Consider the following 18,248-nt stretch of genomic DNA (forward strand, 5'->3'; position numbering starts at 1 on the left):
CAGTCACTGATGTGTACTTTGATTACATGTGTAGCCTTAATTCCCCTATGCTGCATAAGCTCACGTATTCATATGGGACAGGGACCAGGAGCTAGACATCTTCTTGGGGGTGATTATTCATTCTACAAGCAACAAGTACTGACCACTGCTGTGGTCTGAATGTTGGTGCCCTCCCACCCAATCCATGTGTTGAAATCTAATGTCTGATGTAATAGAATTAGAAGACATTAGAAGACATGGTCCATGCTCTGGGCTTGAGGGCTGGATGATTCCCAGAGCTCAGACCTTAGGCCATGGACTACCCAAAGGGTTTCTTGGTTACTTTCAAAATCACTTCTCCATTTATTTGTCAGTTCATTTATTTGTAAAGCTGTGGCCAAGTCTTTTAACCTCCAATCATAGTGAGCTCAGTTTGCAGTCCTGCCTGTGTTCCTGGGATGATGTCAGAACATGAAGTGTGTGGAAACCTGTTTCATAAGCCATGGACACCAGGCTCTTCTAAGAGATGATCACTGGCACAGATAGTACTAGTGTGGACCAGAATACAGATTTTTTGGCCTGTTTCATTCAATGGGCCTCAAAGGTGTGGACTGGGTCTTGTTCATGCTTCTATTTCAGAGGCTTCTATTTCAGATCTTACTGAGTAGATGTCATCTGTTCAGGCTACTTTTACAAAACACCTTAGACTTAACTAGGCAATGTATAAACAATAGAAATGTATTGCTCACAGTTCTGGAAACTGCTAAGTCCAAGGTCAGCAGACTGGGTGCCTGTTGAGGGCTTGTTCCTCAAAGCTGGCAATGCCCAGCTGTGTCTACATGGTGGCGGGGCCAGAGGAGCTACCTCAAGCCTTTTTGATGAGGACACTGATAGTATTTGTGAGCATGGAGACCTTATGACTTAGTTCTGCAAGGGCCCTCTTTCAATTTTATCACATTAGACGTTAGGGTTTGACATATGAATTGGGTGAGGAGGCACACCAACATTCAGACCAGAGCAGTGGTCAATACTTGTTTCTGCATTAAGGAATAAGTAAAAGGATGCACAGAAGATTGTATATATTAAGATCTGAGAGGAATCTAATAATAAATAAAACATTGTTTTCTGCCCTGGGGATTAATGATATAGAAGGTGAAACAGACATATACAAATGACAAAGAGTAGACTGTAATAAAAGTGTCATATGAGAAACAGAAGAAGACAACTTTAGCATTCCAACAAGTAAGAATTCAACACAGAGTTGTGGAAATCAGGCAACATTTAATTGACAGGTGACATCAGATAATAGAGTTTGAAAATCTGTGGCACTCAGCACTACTACTTCCCTCTTCTAATGCTGGGGCAAGCATAACTAATCAATCAGTGTTCATTTCCACTGAGTCACTGATTAGTTTTTTAACACAGTTCCAGTCACCCATAGTGTGAGTTAATAAGCAGATTAAATCCAATTTATCCTGCTGGGTTCTAGGTGGGATTTATTTACTGGTGGTTTATCAGATTAATTTTGCCTGAAATACACTTACAGCAAAGTGTTATCTTAAAGTCTCCTTGGGTATCCAGAGTAAAAAGCTCACTGCTTTTCGGTTTCCCTGGGTGAATGTTCCCTGAGGTGCAGGACTCTCTGTAGGTCTCAGCACAATTTGCGCTCTGACTGAGAGCCAAGGTTGAAGGCTCCATCCACACCAACAGCTATATAATTTAAGGTCTGTTCTTGGCCCTACTAGTAAGGAGTCTGTACTTGAATCCACACAGATGCACGAGCAACCTCGGCCCAAGACAGCAGCCCAGTTGTGAATCTGATGCACATCATTGCTCGGTGCTGTGTCCTCAAATCTTGGTGACAATGTGTTTCCATTCTCTACATAGTGAAGACAGGATTCCCCAGACAGAAGCTTGAGGGGCAAAACAGAGAGGGTAGGAGGGGAGTGCAGCCCTGGAAGGAGACAGGGTCTTATTCCCTGTTTGACAAAGGACTTCCTCCTCACCCTTGAGAGAGGACTTGAGCACAGTTCACTTGGTCCTGAGTCGGATTAAGTGAAAGTGATTATGCAGATTTGTTTGGGAATATCCACTTCCACTCTAAAAACAGAAAGTAAAAGTTTTCAGTAAAAGTGTGAAGAAATGGTAGTCCAAAATATTCACCTAAAAAAAAAGTCCAAATCTCTCTTTAGCTATAGATTTCAAGCATTTAAAAGTAAAGAACATGGCTGGAGTTGTGGCTCAAGTGGCAGAGCGTCTGCCTAACCCTGAGTTAGTGTCAGGCCTTGAGTTCAAACCCCAGTACTGCCAAAAAAGAAAAAAGAAAAAAACCCTAACAGTGAAAAACTTTTCTTTAATTGAGCATTCTGTCACTATAGCTAATAAGAATTTTTGTCTGAGTATCTCTGCAAATACACAGGAGTTGTTACCAGATTGATGGGTGGTTTTCTTGGAAGATCATATACTCTGAGAGAAAGATGGATAGCGTTACAGGCTGTATTCATAGGCTCCAAAATCAGAGATTGGTCTATTTTTAAAAATCCCTATTTCCAGAATGAGATCACCATAGCCAGCCAGTTGTCTCTCATTTTCTCTCATCTACCAGTTGGTGTGAGCTTTGATCTGATTCTTTCATAAATAAAGTGCAGTAAGAACTGTTAGCTGGCAGCCTCAAACACTGATTTGGACTGATTTAAACAAAAAAGGAGTTTTGTTAAAAGAGTATCTTTAGGCTAGGCATGGTGGTTTAAGCCTGTAATCCTAGCTACTCAGGAGGTAGAGATCAGGAGACTCATAGTTTGAGGCCAGTCTGGGCAAAAAGTTAGCAAGATACCATCTCAAAACACACAAGTTAGGTGTGGTGGTACATGCTTATAATCCTAGCTACACTGGAGTTATCAGCAGGAGGATCACAGTCCGAGGCTGGTTCAGGGCAAAAGTGTTAAGACCCTACCTGAAAAATAACTAAAGGAAAAAGGGCTGGGGGCATGGCTCAAGTGGTAGAATGCCTGCCAAGTATGTGTAAGACAATGAGTTCAAACCCCAGGACTGCCACAACAAACAAACAAAAAAATAGGCTCAGCACACAAGGGAGGGGTGAGGATAGGTAAGACGCCTAAAAAACTAGATAGCATTTGTTGCCCTCAACGCAGAGAAACTAAAGCAGATACTTTAAAGCAATTGAGGCCAATAGGAGAAGGGGACCAGGAACTAGAGAAAAGGTTAGATCAAAAAGAATTAACCTAGAAGGTAACACCCACGCACAGGAAATCAATGTGAGTCAATGCCCTGTATAGCTATCCTTATCTCAACCAGCAAAAACCCTTGTTCCTTCCTATTATTGCTTACACTCTCTCTTCAACAAAATTAGAGATAAGGGCAAAATAGTTTCCGCCAGGTAGCAAGGGGTAAGGGTAAGGGGGGGTAAGGGAGGGAGTGGGGGAAGGGGGGAGAAATGACCCAAACATTGTATGCACATATGAATACAATAAAAATTTTTTAAAAATAGGCTCAGGTTTACATACGTAGAAGCAAAAATCAAAATTTCATCCTAGAATTATTCTGATAGAAAAAGCTCCAGCACTGAATTCTTTGCCTTGAATCACTGCAGTTGAGTTTGCTGAAACCCCAGTTGCTTCCAAAGACAGACCCCTTCCTGCCACTGCTGCACCCACTTCAAAGTCCATTGTGGGCATAAGTGATTGGGCTCCGTGTTCATGCATGGCTGCAAGGGAGTCTGGGAAAACTGACATTTTCAGTTTCTGTGGTACAACACAGAATTCTCCAAATATAAAGGAATATCAATATGCTGGATAGCCAACAAAGTTGAAAAATGTCCTCCATCAGCCATAATCACAGGTGCATAAATTTCTGGACCCTTTCAGAAATTTATGGTCCATTTGAGAAGATGGGGCACCACACATTCGGCCTTGTCTTGAAGTTGTTATTGTATCAACTCAGTCAAAAAAAATTGCCTGCAGGTTAGAAAAGAGAGAGATACAGAATATTTTCAAAAGCACTACAGAAGTGTGAAATTTGAAGAAGTCATTGCAGGTATTAAAGCAACATCTGTGTTTTAAAAGTGTGACATGGAGGATAGCTGGAAATGTAAATGTCAACTCTGCTGTGTTTTGAGAAAGCTGAAGATGGCAGATGCCATATTTGTAAGGAAATGACCCTTCTGTGGTTATATGTGTGGGTCTTGCATTTCTAGATTTGTTTTTAAGACTCATTGAACTGCTGGAGCCATCCACATACAACCTCAGCCAGTGGAGGACTGGAAGGTGAATTTTCATATGAGTTTCGTTCCTATTGTCTGTCAGTCAAGGAAGAGAGAGATTTCTAGGTAAATAGCAAAGGAGATGTGGGTATCTCTTGGACTCAGTCTTTTCACTAGGAAATACAGAATTTAACATACTAAGGAATGGACTCCCCAATATTGTCAATTAAAGAGTGATAGAAAATTAGGATTTTCCTTCAGCTACAGGAAACCACAGGCTGGCAGTGAGTAGGTCAATCTTGGTTAACCAAATTATCCACATTCATAGTATTTGCCATGCTTTGAATCTGACATGTCCCCTACAGGTTCCTGTGTTGAATGCTTGATCCACAGCTGCTGCTATTTTGAGAGGTCCTGAGAATTTTAGAAGGAGCCCAAGTTGGAGGAAATGGGTCCTAGAGGGCATGCCCGTGAAGGTTATAATGATCTCCAGTCCCTTCCTCACTCTCTGCTTCCTGTCTGCCATGAGGTGACCAGCCTCTTCGTCCACATGTTTCTGCCACCAAGATGTTGAGCCTCACCATGGACTCTGAACCAATGGTGCCTAGGACTACAGACTGAAACCGTGAGTCAAAATAAATCCTTCCATCCTCCAGTTGCTATTCTCAGTTATTTGGTCACAGCAACTCAAAGTCTAATACAGTATTTTTTATTTTGATATTGAAATTTTAATACTAAATATATTTAATACTAAATGATGTCTTGTTTAGCAGATGTGAGCATTCCAGCAATGTCTTATTTATGCCATGGGGTATAAAGATGAGATTCTTTTGCCTATATTTAGGCTAGAGTATGAAAAGTATGAGTAATTTCTCTTGCTCCAACACTACGTTAGGAGGTGGTAGCCTAGGGGTGTCACAAACAAGGTCAGTCTTAGGGAAGGAGGTACAGATGCACATTCTAGCTACCTTCTGAACCAAAAAAAATAAAAAAGGCTCTTTGGAGTGAGAATTTGAAAGATCTCAATTTTATACTTGTTAAAGAAGACAAAGAGCAATTTCCTTACATTATGTTCAAAAAAAGTCAGGGACTACTCATGCCTGAGGCTGACAAACCCCACAGTGAGCTCCTTACAAAGTGAGTACTCAGCGATTAGTTGTTCCAAAGAACATTACGGTAGGATAACGTCCAAAGCTATCCCTTGTTCTCTCTCTATAAAAGGATACTTTTAGTGGTGCCATTTGGAAGAAGGACTTCTTATTTTTTTAAAAAGATGTCCCAAATCACTGTGGCTTCTAATTGCTACTGGTGGCATTTGGCACAATCTCTGGTCTGGCCACTTTTGCAGAGTTTACTTGACTGCACAGCTGTGGTTTCCAGGCAAGACACCATTATTTGATCTAGCAATTTCCATGCAAATTAAAGGCTGAAAGTGTGTGCTCCATAGTGAGATACCGCTGCCCTACATTTCATGAAGGAGTCAATTTAAAGGGAGACTAAAACCCCAGTGCATGAGACTGTTGACTAGACATTCCTTAAAATAAATACTGTTGAGAAAACTGAAGACAAGATTAATGTCTGAGAGCTGACCACAACCCAGACATTTTGCACAGATCTTCATAAAATCCTATATTCAGCCTTATGAGGAAGAAATGATTACCTGCAGGGCATGGATGGGTTAGCCTTGGTTAAAGCCTTTTGTTGGACATTGTGTCCCGTCCCCCACCCCTCCGCCCGGCCCGCCTCTCCAGCATCATCTGGTGCTCGCTTTACCCTCATGCTTTGTATTCTGGCTTGTTTGCCCTGACTCCATTGTCCTCATGTCCTTGGCTTGTTCTCTCCTCTCTTTGTGTTCTAAGCCACACTGCTCCACCAGTCAATGCCTGTTCTTTCTCCTGGTGTCTGTGTTCAAGCAGGACCTGGAAATGCCATTCCAGACTGACAGCAGCTTTCTGTGTCATGGGCTCTCAGAACCATATTCCTCTCCTTCAGGATACTCTTTTGGTTTATAATACACCCTCAATGACGTCATGACCTCATGCCTTCCGCCCATATGTGGCCTCCTCACAAGACTGTGAGCTCTGTGAGGAGCTCTGTGCAAAGACCCCCCCCTAGCCTTTGACACACTGACCAACGTAATGTCAGTCCTGGGTATTTGTTAAGGGAATAAATGAGGTATGTGTAGAGCGACATTCTGAAAGTCTCCCCAAGAATTCAGTGGCAGAGCTGAAAGTCAAACCAAGCTTCTTGATTTTGGCATTTGTAAATGGTGGCTTTAGAGTATGGGTTCTGGGGTGAGGACCCCTGTGTTCATGTCTGGACAGTGTCACTTCCTATCTCTGTGATCATCGGCAGGTTGCTTAACCTTATGTGACTTTGAGTATTTCTAAAATGTGGTGATTAATAATAAGAACTACTTCAAAGGGTTTTTGGGCAGTTGTTGCATTGTCGTTGGCATCATCACATCACTGTCCTGTGTCATTTTACTTGATGTTTGTACTGCATGATGAGGGAAGTAGATACCAAGTACCTTGAATGAAGAGGCACTGAGTTCTGTCTGGGGGCCCTGGAGCAGGGTAAACTTCATAGAAAGGATTACATTGGAAGTTTCTCTTGAACTAGACAGAGGAGGGCAGAAAGGACCAATCAGAATCTCTTCTGGCAAGTCAGCAGATTGAATTGGAAGGTGCCTGTTATAGACTGAATTGTCCCCTCATCCAGTCATATGTTGAAGTTCTAACCCCAGTATCTCAGAATGTGACTGCATTTGGAGGGAGGACAAGGTAAAATGAAGCCCTTATGATGGACCTTAATCCATCCTGGCTGGTGTCCTTATAAGAAGAAATTTGACACTGTATGCCCAGAGGAAAAACCATGTGAAGACACAGGGAGAGGACAATTGTTTACAAGGCAAGGAGAGAGGTCTCAGAAGAAACCAACCTTGATGACACGTTGGGCTTGGACTTGTACCTCCAGAACCATCATGAGAAAATCAATTTGTCATTTAAGCCATGTAGTCTGTGGTACTTTGTCATAGTAGCCCTAGCAAGTTAATATGGCATCCTACATGAAATCAAATACCTACAAGTTCTGGATAGAATATGTCCTGTATCTCCTGGGTATGCTTTAAATGCTTCCGTCTCCTCTAAAATTCATGTGTCTGGTAACTTAATCCACAATGTAACAGTGTCAGGAGGTGGGGCCTCATGGGAGTTTTCTAGGTCATGAGGGATTCACTCTCACAAATGGCGTAATGCTACTATGAAAAGTTATTTCAGGAATGAGTTCTCCCTCTTCTGCCCTTCTTCCATGGGTGCACCTGGTAATCCTCCCCTTTGGAGGACTTATTCAGGATGTCATCTTGGAATCAAAGAGACTCGTCCCTAACCTACCAGTGCCTTGATCTCAAACTTCCCAGTCTCCAGAACTATGTGAGAAATAAATTTCTATTCTTTATAAAGTATCCAGTCTCAAATATTCTTAGCACAAATGGGCTAAAATGATCCCCAAATGAAATATTTATCCAAGATCAAATGAAAGATGAATAGATCCTGATATATTAGAAATAAAGGTAGAATTTGGAGGCCTACTTTGAGGGCATGAACAGGTTTTCTAGATCCCAAGATCCAGAAATGGATCTGGATGGTGATGCAGACCCTAATGGCTGGCGATAGACATTTTAATGCTGTCTTGAAGATGGAAGATGGATGCTGTGGCCAGCACAGGCAGGGATTTAGGACTGACACTCTTGCCAAAAACCAGGAAGTATTGCTGAAGTGAGAAGAGCATTAGAAAATCCGTGCTCACTAGTTGGACAAACAAGAGATTTGTCTCTTTTTATGATACTGGAGAGGGGAAAAGCCTCCTACAGGAAAGCAAAGCTTGTGCCATACTTGGGTGTTTAATCAGATTTTCATTGTCACATTGTCACTGAATTTGATTAATATAAAAACTGGTCCAAAAAAGAAGATACTAGTATTAAACCCAGTATATCAGTAATCACATTAATTCAAATAAATCAACCTAGTTCACATTTTTGCCAAATCATTAAGCTGGGAGAAATGTGTGGTTTATTTGTAAGAGATATTTTTAATTCATGTGGCATAGAAAAGTTGAAAGTTAAAGGGTAAAAAAATATATATAAGGCAAAGAAAATGATATTTTAAAAACATTTTGGTTAATATATATTCGTTGTGCAGGGGCGTTTCATGGTGACATTTGCATATATGCTTACAATGTCCCCTGATTAGACTCACCCCTCCCTCCCTCCTTCCCCATCCCCTCCCCCACATATTAAAACAATTTCAGCAGGTGTCATCGTTCTATTTTCATACAAATATATTAAGTGCATCAGTCATACTCACCCTCCATCACTCTCTCCATTCACCAGCCCTTCCCAGCTGTACCCACCCGGAACAGGGCCTGTTTTACCTTCATGTTTTTAAGTATATACTCATGATTCAAAGGGTTTCACTGTGGTATTTCACACATGAAAATACTGTAATTTAATCAGATTAACACCTCTATTACTCTCTCTCCCTATCCCCATTATTAGCCAACAGTTGCTAATGTCAAACTCTAAAATAGATTGCTATGATTTATAGAAACCTGGTATAAGGAAATAAGCAACCAGAAAGACACTGGGAACTTAGGAATAACAAGGTAATCACAAAAATATATAAAGTAAAAATGGACAGAATTACAAAGAGAAATCAGAATATTTAAAAGCATAGGAGGGCCAGGTGCCCGTGGCTCATGCCCTTGCTACATGGGAGACTGAGATCAGAGGACTGTGGCTCAAAGCCAGCTTGGGCAAATAGTTTGTGAGACCCCATCTCCAAAATAACCACAGCAAAAAAATGGACTGAAAGTGTGGCTCAAGTGGTACAGTGTCTGCTTTGCAAGTCTGAAGCCCTGAGTTCAAACCCTTGTACCACCAAAATAAATAAATAAATAAATAAAATTAAAAAAATAAAACTGTAGGAGGAAGTATAATAGCTTAAGCAAATATCACTGAGGATGCAGGAGATACAAACAAAATTGATCCAATGGCCACATCCAGACCCCCTGTTCCAGAAATTCAGGAAAACCCACTTTGTTTTCAAGTACATGCTGACCATTTGCAAAACTCAATCCTATATCAGGCTGTAGCATAACTCTCAACAAAAAACCTCTCAACTAAAGAATCAATATCATACACACTATATTCTTTGTATACAATACAATAAAATTAGAAGCCAATAATAAAAAATCCCAAAGAAAATACGTTTGAAAATGTTAGTAATTCACTCAAATAGTGTATTAGTCAATTAAAAAATTATGGTCAATAGAACCAAATAATACAAACACTACATACCATAAACTTGAGAGATGAGCTAATGCAGCTCTGGGAGTAAAACTTTAGCTTTATGTCAACTGGTAAGAAAGATTAATGATGATTTTATGATAAAGGATATGGGTGATTAAATGAACAGCATGAGATGAATGACTAAATGAAATGATAATTAAATGAGAGGGCATTCAATGTGTTGGCTTCTTGATTTGACCTCCTGGCTTCCAGTGATGGCTTTCCTCACACTTTCCCATACCTTCAGTTGTTGCATCTTCGATCTTGAATTTCCAATATGTGTTTATGAGAATGTTCAGTTTTGTTCCTACCTCAGGACTTTTGCATGTACCCTTCATTTATCTGGGATACTTTCCCTTCCATTTATGATTCTTCCCAAATTCACCTTCTTAATGGTTTTACCTCTATATAACCTATGGCCATCATTTTCTATCCCTGCCGATAGAACTTATATGCTGCATAATAAAAAGCTGCTATATATATGTGTGTATATATACATACATATTTCTGTTCACTATTCCCACTGGGCCACAAGTTCTACAATAACCAGTGTTGTCTGTCTTATTCACAGAGGTAGCTTCAGTATCCAGAATTGATGCCTGAAGCCTGGCGATGATAAATTCTTATGAATATTTTTTATGAAATAAATGGATGAATTAATCTATACCATTCATAAAATTATTAAGTATCTGATTTGAAGGAAAAAAAACCCTGTTTATAAGTCTGTCTTGTAATTCGATTCTGTGATTGGCCTGTTAGATAAAAGTAAATCCATGAGGTGGCAAGCACTGTTACGGAAACTATGCACACAATGCTATCATTTTATAGAGCTGGACATGTAATTTTGAAGGAATTTACTGTCGAAAGGACAATATTTTTATGTGAGTTGACACACCACTTTCAACTCTCCTTCCAAAAAGCAAATAGTAATAAAGAACCTTCAGTATATCTAATTAGTCATTAATCATCAATAACACTATTAAATAGCTTTTACCCCCGAAAAGACATATGTTTTGTGTTATATTAAAATTTTTATATGACATGTGTGAACTTTTAGAAATTGGATTTATAGTTTGGATGGCACCTCTTAAAATTTGCACTCTTAATGTTGAAAAATATTTCATAGCCTAAAAGTACTTATATATTGCGAAAGCTAGACAGGGAGGAAAATGCTGTCTTTTCTAGCACCAAGCCCTCTTTTCATCAGTTACTTGAATGTTTTTCCTATTGTGGAAGAGACATATAAACAAGAAAAAAAATACTGCTTGTCTGGGCAATGGTGGTTGGTAACGCTTAACTATTGCTGTTCCCACATTGCTTTCCCAACACCCATACTGTGGCTCAAGTGTCTTACGCCAACACAGATTGGCTTGGCCTCCGCCCAGCATCCTGGGGACATCAGAAGTCAGGAATCCGCACAAGTCTGCATGGAGCCTGAAGAACTGTTGCCATGGGCGTTTCTCCTTTGTTTCCTCCCCTTTCTTCTCCTCCATATTCAAACCTGCTCTTTGTGCCTCTCAGATAGCTCATCTAAAAAAATCCTGCAATATCAAAAGAGTTAATTTTTATCTGTTTATGTGTTTAGAGTTTGCCCAAACTGAACATTGATGAGACCCAAAGCAATTTTTGTTTCCTCTTTTGAGATTTCCTAGAAAGATTTTGCAAGGGTTACCAAAGACCTCCCTTCCCATGCTGTTTCAATTAAAAAAGAGAAGAACGAAGCCTTCTTCTTTTCTGTCTCTCTCTCTCTCTCTCTCTTTCTCTCTGTCAGGGTTTTGTGACCTTTTTGCCTGGGCTGGTCTCAAACAGTGATCTTCACAATCTCAGTCTCCCAAGTAGCTAGAATTGAGCCACCGGTGCCCCCTAACTTCTGCCTTCTTGATAGTTGCAAAAAAAATGAAGGTTCATTTCTTGCTTATTACACATGCTTATCTTGGGTAGGTTAGGGGCTCTCTCTAACTTCAGTGTGAGCCCAGAGAGCATGTGCCATGTAGAATGAAACTGCTCACTGTGGCCAAGGGAAAGAGCTTAGAAAGTAGCTCTGCATATCTCTTCAGGTCAAATTCCATTAATCAAAACAAGTTACCTGGCCTGTGTTGCCTTAGGGGACCGGGAAAATATCCACACTTTGTCATTCCACTATGCTGAGAGGAAGGGAAATTGAAAATACATATCTAATTGCTAGGTTAAGACCTCATAGACAGCCATATTGGGAGGTCATAGATCTCCTTCCTCACATATCAAGAAAAGTTGACAATGGAGCTGAAGTGAAGTGGCTCAAACAGTACAGTACCTGCCTAGCAAGCCTAAGGCCCTGAGTTTAAACCCCAGTACTGCCAAAAAAAAAAAAGACTGTGGATGCTCAGTGTTGTCTGTACTGACAGAGACAGAGTAGTTGGATCACATGGGCTGTGCAGTTTCTTTCCTTGGATGACCAACAATACACAACATTGTGGTGTTTAAAATCTCCATGGAGATTTCTATAAGTACAGAGGCTCTGGTTCCAGCTCTAGAGTCTTTTTCCCCAAAATATTACATTGCTTTCTGTCTCTGACTTTCTCTTTTTAGGTGTGTTCCACCAGAACAAAAGGAGAAGGATTTGGCAATAATTGTCTCAGCATGAGAGAGGGATATTAAACCTGCTATAAATATAAATGCATATGAAGGTAAGTGATACTCATAATTCAACAGGATTATTTCTAAGGTCAGTAGAAAAAACAGGACAAAAAAAGGTCAGAGTATTCCAAACAGCTGCTTAGATCTTGTGTTAACAGGAACGATGATTTAGGAACCGAGAACGCACAAGCTTTCTTGGCTCCAAAATAGACATTTGTATTAAGCCTCTTTCTTTGCTTTTAAAGACAAAATGAATCTGGGCTCTCCATTTTACTGTGATGACCGATCATTGTGAGTCAGTATGTGACAGGTATTGTGGTTAATGAGAAATGGGCTTCATGTCAAGAGACATCAGAACCCTTCAATCTGCGTGGTTTCATGATTAGAAGGAAAACATTTTTCTTCAGATTCTTCATGACTAGAAAAAAATTTTATAATCTCATAAATCTTCAAATTTGGAGCATATACCAGCAACTTGGACATAAATATATTCGTAGCCTGTCAGGATATTTAGCTAATGGGACTGAGTCTCTGGCCAGCTTCTTGTGTGCACTTGTCTGGAAAGTCCTTCCCAAATCCTTAGTCTTCACCAATTTTCTCTCTCAAATCCTGCACAGAATAATATAACAATAGAAACCGACATTGATAATTTCAGTTTGTACTTGAGGTAACATAGTAATTTTAAAGGTCCAAAGTGATCTATGCAGATTTAGAATGATGGAATATTAGAGATTAATTGCTTTGCCTCATGCATTCTCAATGGGGGTGAAACTTGGTTTGAAGGAGACAGTGTGAAAAAAACTTAAAGATTATGATGATTTGTGGCTCTTCAAATAGCCACAGTCCATAAATGGATAAATTTATGGAAATTCATAGTATTGAAATTTCATGAGAAGGGGGGTCAATTAGGAAAAAAATGTCCAAAAAAAGCTTCTTAAGGGAGGCAATAATAACAAAAGGTAGAAAATATTGCTGTATTTTAGAAATAATGTTGGTTTAAATAATTAGCCTTTGCTGTGTGTTTATCACGTGCCAGGTGGAGTTTTATTAAGTGTGATACTAGGGGTACTCCCTTCCTCACTGAGGAAGAGTGATTTTGGACAGGAAGTGATTTTGTGTCACTGTATATGGAGGGGACAGGTGGCACAGGGACACAGAGGGGAACACGGGACAACGAAGGCAGGTGACAAAGGTCATCAAGCTAGTGAGAGCAATCCTCACTCTCAGATTTCAGTCTCTAAACTGCTTATCCCACTGCCTCCTACACAGGAAGGAGGACAGGAGCCCAGAGGCGTTCCTGTTTTCTCACCACCACCCAGGCTATCCTGGACTTAAGACACATCCATCAAGCCCCTAGCAACCGTCCAGAATCTTCTCTGATAGGATTTCTCTATCACAAGCTTTCTTTTGATACAGGGTCTTCATGATGATAAGAGGACCGTGGACAAAAGTGTGAAACATCAAGGGGCCTGACTTTGCTTCAAAAGGAAATGTATTCAGTGTCCTCATTTGAAATCCCGGGCTTCTCTTCTTGCTGTTGCTGTTGTCAGACTTCTCTGTGGAGTAACCATACTTTGAATCAAGTTTCCTTACATCTTATTTTTAAAATTAACATACGGTGAAATTGAACTCTTTCTATACTATGATTTTTTTTAGACTATGAATTTTAACGCATGTATAGGTTTTCATGTAACCATTACCGTAATCTGGGTGTAAAATTAGAACCATCCTTGCCCCAAATTACCCCAAAATACCTCTCCCCGTCCCCCTTCCCCACCCCCATGCTCTCCCCATCACTTCAGTCTTGACTTCGAATGTCATAAGCATCCTGCAGTCTGCAAACCTTGAAAATTTTTTTCTTTAAAAACTCTACATAACACCCTTGAAATCTACTCAAGTTGTATGTTTTTGTTACTGAGTAGAAGTCTATGGTATGGATCTATGGGGTTTTTTACCCATTGAAGGACATTTGAGTTGGTTGAAGTATTTTTAAAAAAAATTATTGGCATTTCTTAATTTCTGTTGAAATAACAAAGAAAAAAACAAGGTGGGCACAGATAACTACAGAGTAGAATAGAGTTTGGACTTTTCATCTATCACAAATAAGGCTTCTGTGGACATTTGTGTACAGGGTCTGTAGGAATTTAAGTTTTCAGTTCTCCAGGGTAAATATCCAGAAGTAGGATTACTAAATCATATGGCAAAGGAATGTTTAAAATGTTAAGAAACCACCATATCCATGAACTATTTCAGCTGGGTATGGTGGTGCATACCTGTGGTCCTAGCATTTGGGAGGCTGAGGCAGGAAGATTACGAATTTGAGGCCAGCTTGGGCTACATAGTGAGACCCTGTCTCAAAAAAATGAATTGGCTACATTCCTAGACTTTGTAATGAATGCCACTAATCTATATGTGTAACCCTAATATCCCGCTGTCTTGATTACTCTGGTTTTAAAATGTCTTAAAAGTACAAGGTGAGAATCTACCTGTTTTCTTCTTCAGAGCAGTTTATTTTGCATTTTATATACATTTTAAGTTCTACTGGGATTTTGATTAGTATCGCATTAAATCTTTATATCAGTTTGAGTGCAGAATGGACACACCAATACTGAAACTTCTGACCCCTAAATAGGCTATGTCTCTCTTAAGCCTCTTAGAGATTATCTTAGACTTACATTTTTTAACCCACTGATACTTGAAAATGCAGCACACATTTTGATTTGTGGACTTACCTCATCAATATTTTGTAGTTTTCAGTATAGGTATTCTGTAAATGTTTATATAATATCTCTTTTCATTTCTGGTGTTTTCACGGCTCTGAAGTCTATTTGTCTGATTTTAATTGAGTTACTGCAGATTTTTTGATTAGTATTCAAATGCTACCTATACAATTACATTTCAAGTGGGTGCCTAAAACAGAACATACCCTTGGACTGTTTTTTTGTTTGTTTTATGTTTTGGTTTTTGAGATGGGGTCTCTCTGTGTAGCCAGGCTGGCCTTGAACTCGTTATTCCCCTGCCTCAGCTGTTGGGATTACAGGCGTGTGCCACCACAGTCAACACCTTGGATCTTACTTTTAAACATTTACTCTGACATGATCTATCTTTAAATAATGTGATTAGATACTTATGTTCAATGTCTAAGAATGGTATGCTTGGATTTCTATCTATCACTTTATAGTTTTCTGTTCCTTCCATTTTTCATTTTTTGTTTTTGTTTTCTTCTATCTCTGTATTATAACTTTTTAAAGTATCTTATTATAATTTATCAAGATTATTACCATATCATTTATGTAGGTCTTTTTCCTAGTTGTTGCTTTAGGGACACCGTGTAAATACTTAACTTTTCATTTCCACTTGTAATTCATCTTCTAAACTTATAGAAACCTAACTGCAATATATGCATTTTTCTTTCTCCTCTTGTTATTTATTGCATTACATCGATAAGCACTGGAAACCAAGTAGCTAATGTTGTAACTTTTGCTTTGAACTACCGTACCTGCCTACTGAAATAAAGAGGAGAAAAATAGTACATTTACCTGGATAGTTGCTGTTTCCTATGCTTCTCCTTTTCCTGATGTTCTAGGCTCCCCAGGCTTCCTGACATCATGTATCTTCAGTCTTCAGGTAACAGTTCCATGCATTTTGTCAGTGGGTTGTATTTGCACTCAGTAGGAGAGATGGGGTAGAGTCTGCCTGCCACTTCTTGTCCAGAATTGGTCCCAGAAAGTCTTATGTGTCCTTTTGGTGGCTGTGACTCCCAACAGTCATACAGAGACTTACACCCCAATGACTTAAATCCATTTTGATATGATCCAGGTCCCTCTTCTTCTTTCTTGTTCTGGATACCCAGGAGGAAATAGAAGCAAAGTTTGAGGGAGACAGAACTAAGATCAATTCAGGTAGTCACTGGTGCAAAGCACTTTATGCACACCATCATACTTTATCTTCATAATACTTCTTTTCTATGTATATTTCCCCCATTTTTGGAGAGGGGTGATCCTGGGGTTTTGCTAGGCAGATGCTCTATCACTTGGGCCACACCTCCATCCCTTTTCACTTTAGTTATTTTTTAAGTAGGGCTTTGCCTTTTTTGCTCAGGCCAACTTGGACCTCCATCCTTCTATTTATGCTTCCTCCATGGCTGGGATGATAGGCATGCACCACCATGCTCAGCTTATTGGCTGAGATGGGTTTTCACCAGTGTTTTGCCTGGGCTGGTCTTGAGCAGAGATCTTCCCAGTCAGTACCTCCCGAGCAGTTGGAACGACAGGCACGAGCCCATTTTAATAAAAGGAAAATTTAGTGCAGCAAAGTTACATAACTAAGTAAGTAGCACATCCAAATTCGGGTTTATTTGCCTAATTCCAAAGACTGAGAGTTTTTTCTCCTACCATGCCGAGGTTAAACTAATCTTATGTTTTCAAATGTGGGTATTATTGGAAATTACCATTATATATTTTTAGCCCACTGATATTTGAAAATGCAGGAAATGTTTTAATTTTGTGTTTATCTTGATCAGGGAGTACTCAAGGATTAAGTGTCCTCTGGTTCTCTTTTAAGCTCTTTCTATTTTTTTAATTATTTTTGATGTGGTGATTTCACCAATAATCACGTGATTAGTTCAGTCCACTCTAGTAGACTACTGGCCTGAGACGTTCAGACTTTGAGTTTATCAAGAAATAAGCCAGCAACATTTAACATAGAATGTTTAGCTTGGACAGAACATTCGACTCATATAAATTTGTGAGCAATCACCAGGGTCTGCACGAGTAAGTGGATTGACCTTTGGCAAGTACACAGCTAAGGGCCAACTGAGCTGACCTGTTGTCAGGAAGTCCCTGATGGAACAGCCTTGACACAGTGGGAGAAACAGATCCACAGCCCTCATGCCTGATGAGATTGTCTTGGTGGCAGTTACATGTGTTCCTTGGCAAATGGCCATTTCCGCAGCCCCAAACCAACAACAGTTCCGTGGTTGAAGCCTTGTCTTAGACAGAGTGGTTCTGCAATTCTTTGGCAGTCTCCCCAGACATGGTGATGTGGAAGAGCTCCATGAAGATTGAGGGGAAGATAGTGAGTGAGGTTACCAGGTCAGACTGCAATTGTTAGCTTTCAAAAAGTCAAACAGATAAGATTGAACCCAAAGGGAGTTACCCTCAGAGACTGCAAACTACCTGATATTTGTAAGATAGTTTTTGTCAATGTGTTTCTTAGGGCAAAGACATTTTCTTTAAATTTGTCAAGGAGCCAAAAAGATTAAGACTCCCTGATCTATTTGTTATGTAAACACGAGCAGATTTACAAAGTCACTGTCTGTGTGATGCACAGTGAGTCGTTAACAATAACAAAGTGTGAGATGACCAGCTGAGAGCCTCCATCAAGGGGATGGTTGCACCATCTATGCTAGGCACTGTTAGAATCTGAGAGGGTCTTTGTTGCTGCAGCCCTCTTGTGTTGGGGTCCAGCTGATTTGATTTTGACAATGATGACCAGAAGACTGAAAACAATAGATAAAGAGCACATGGTCTTTAGGGAAGTTGGATGAAGGATATATGGAAATTCTCTGCATTAATTTTGTAAGCCTTCTATAATGAAAAAATTATGTATATGTACTTACGTATTATGTATATGTGTGTACATAAGTACATATGTGTCTTTTGAACATATGTCTTTCCTTTGGAAAAAGACTATAGAAGCAAATTATTTCTTCTATATGGATGAAATGGATGACATTTTGATAGCAAGGAGACTAAGACAAGCATAGTGTAGTGTTTAAGACCATAGACTTGGGGCAAATTTCTGGGTGTGATTCCCAGACTTAATATTTAACTGCTGTGTGACCTTCATCATTTTACATATTCCCATTTTACACATGAGAACCCTGAAGCACAGAGTTTAGTAAACTCCTATGGCAGTTATAGGAGTTCAATGAGGCAACTCAAGTAAAAACGCCTGGTGCACAGAAAACATTGAGTGAGTGTTAACTAGTAATAATTGCAGTAATAATTATCAAAGTAGAGACCTAAGATTTTAAAAATCAAATGTGGGTTGGTAACAATAGGCAAATTCTAAGTTCTAACAGCT

General features: G+C 39.7%; 1 long non-coding RNA gene across 1 annotated transcript in view; it reads left to right on the forward strand.

The window, feature by feature from the left end:
* The window catches only part of LOC109685570 (uncharacterized), a 229,554-nt gene that overhangs the window by 83,514 nt on the left and 127,792 nt on the right, over positions 1-18,248 (forward strand). The window contains exons 3-4 of the long non-coding RNA XR_012441885.1: positions 4,564-4,823; positions 12,114-12,211. This is a non-coding gene — a long non-coding RNA (uncharacterized lncRNA). The remainder of the gene's footprint in view (positions 1-4,563; positions 4,824-12,113; positions 12,212-18,248) is intronic.

The sequence above is a fragment of the Castor canadensis genome, chromosome 15 (assembly GCF_047511655.1).
Source record: "Castor canadensis chromosome 15, mCasCan1.hap1v2, whole genome shotgun sequence".
NCBI lineage: Eukaryota > Metazoa > Chordata > Mammalia > Rodentia > Castoridae > Castor > Castor canadensis.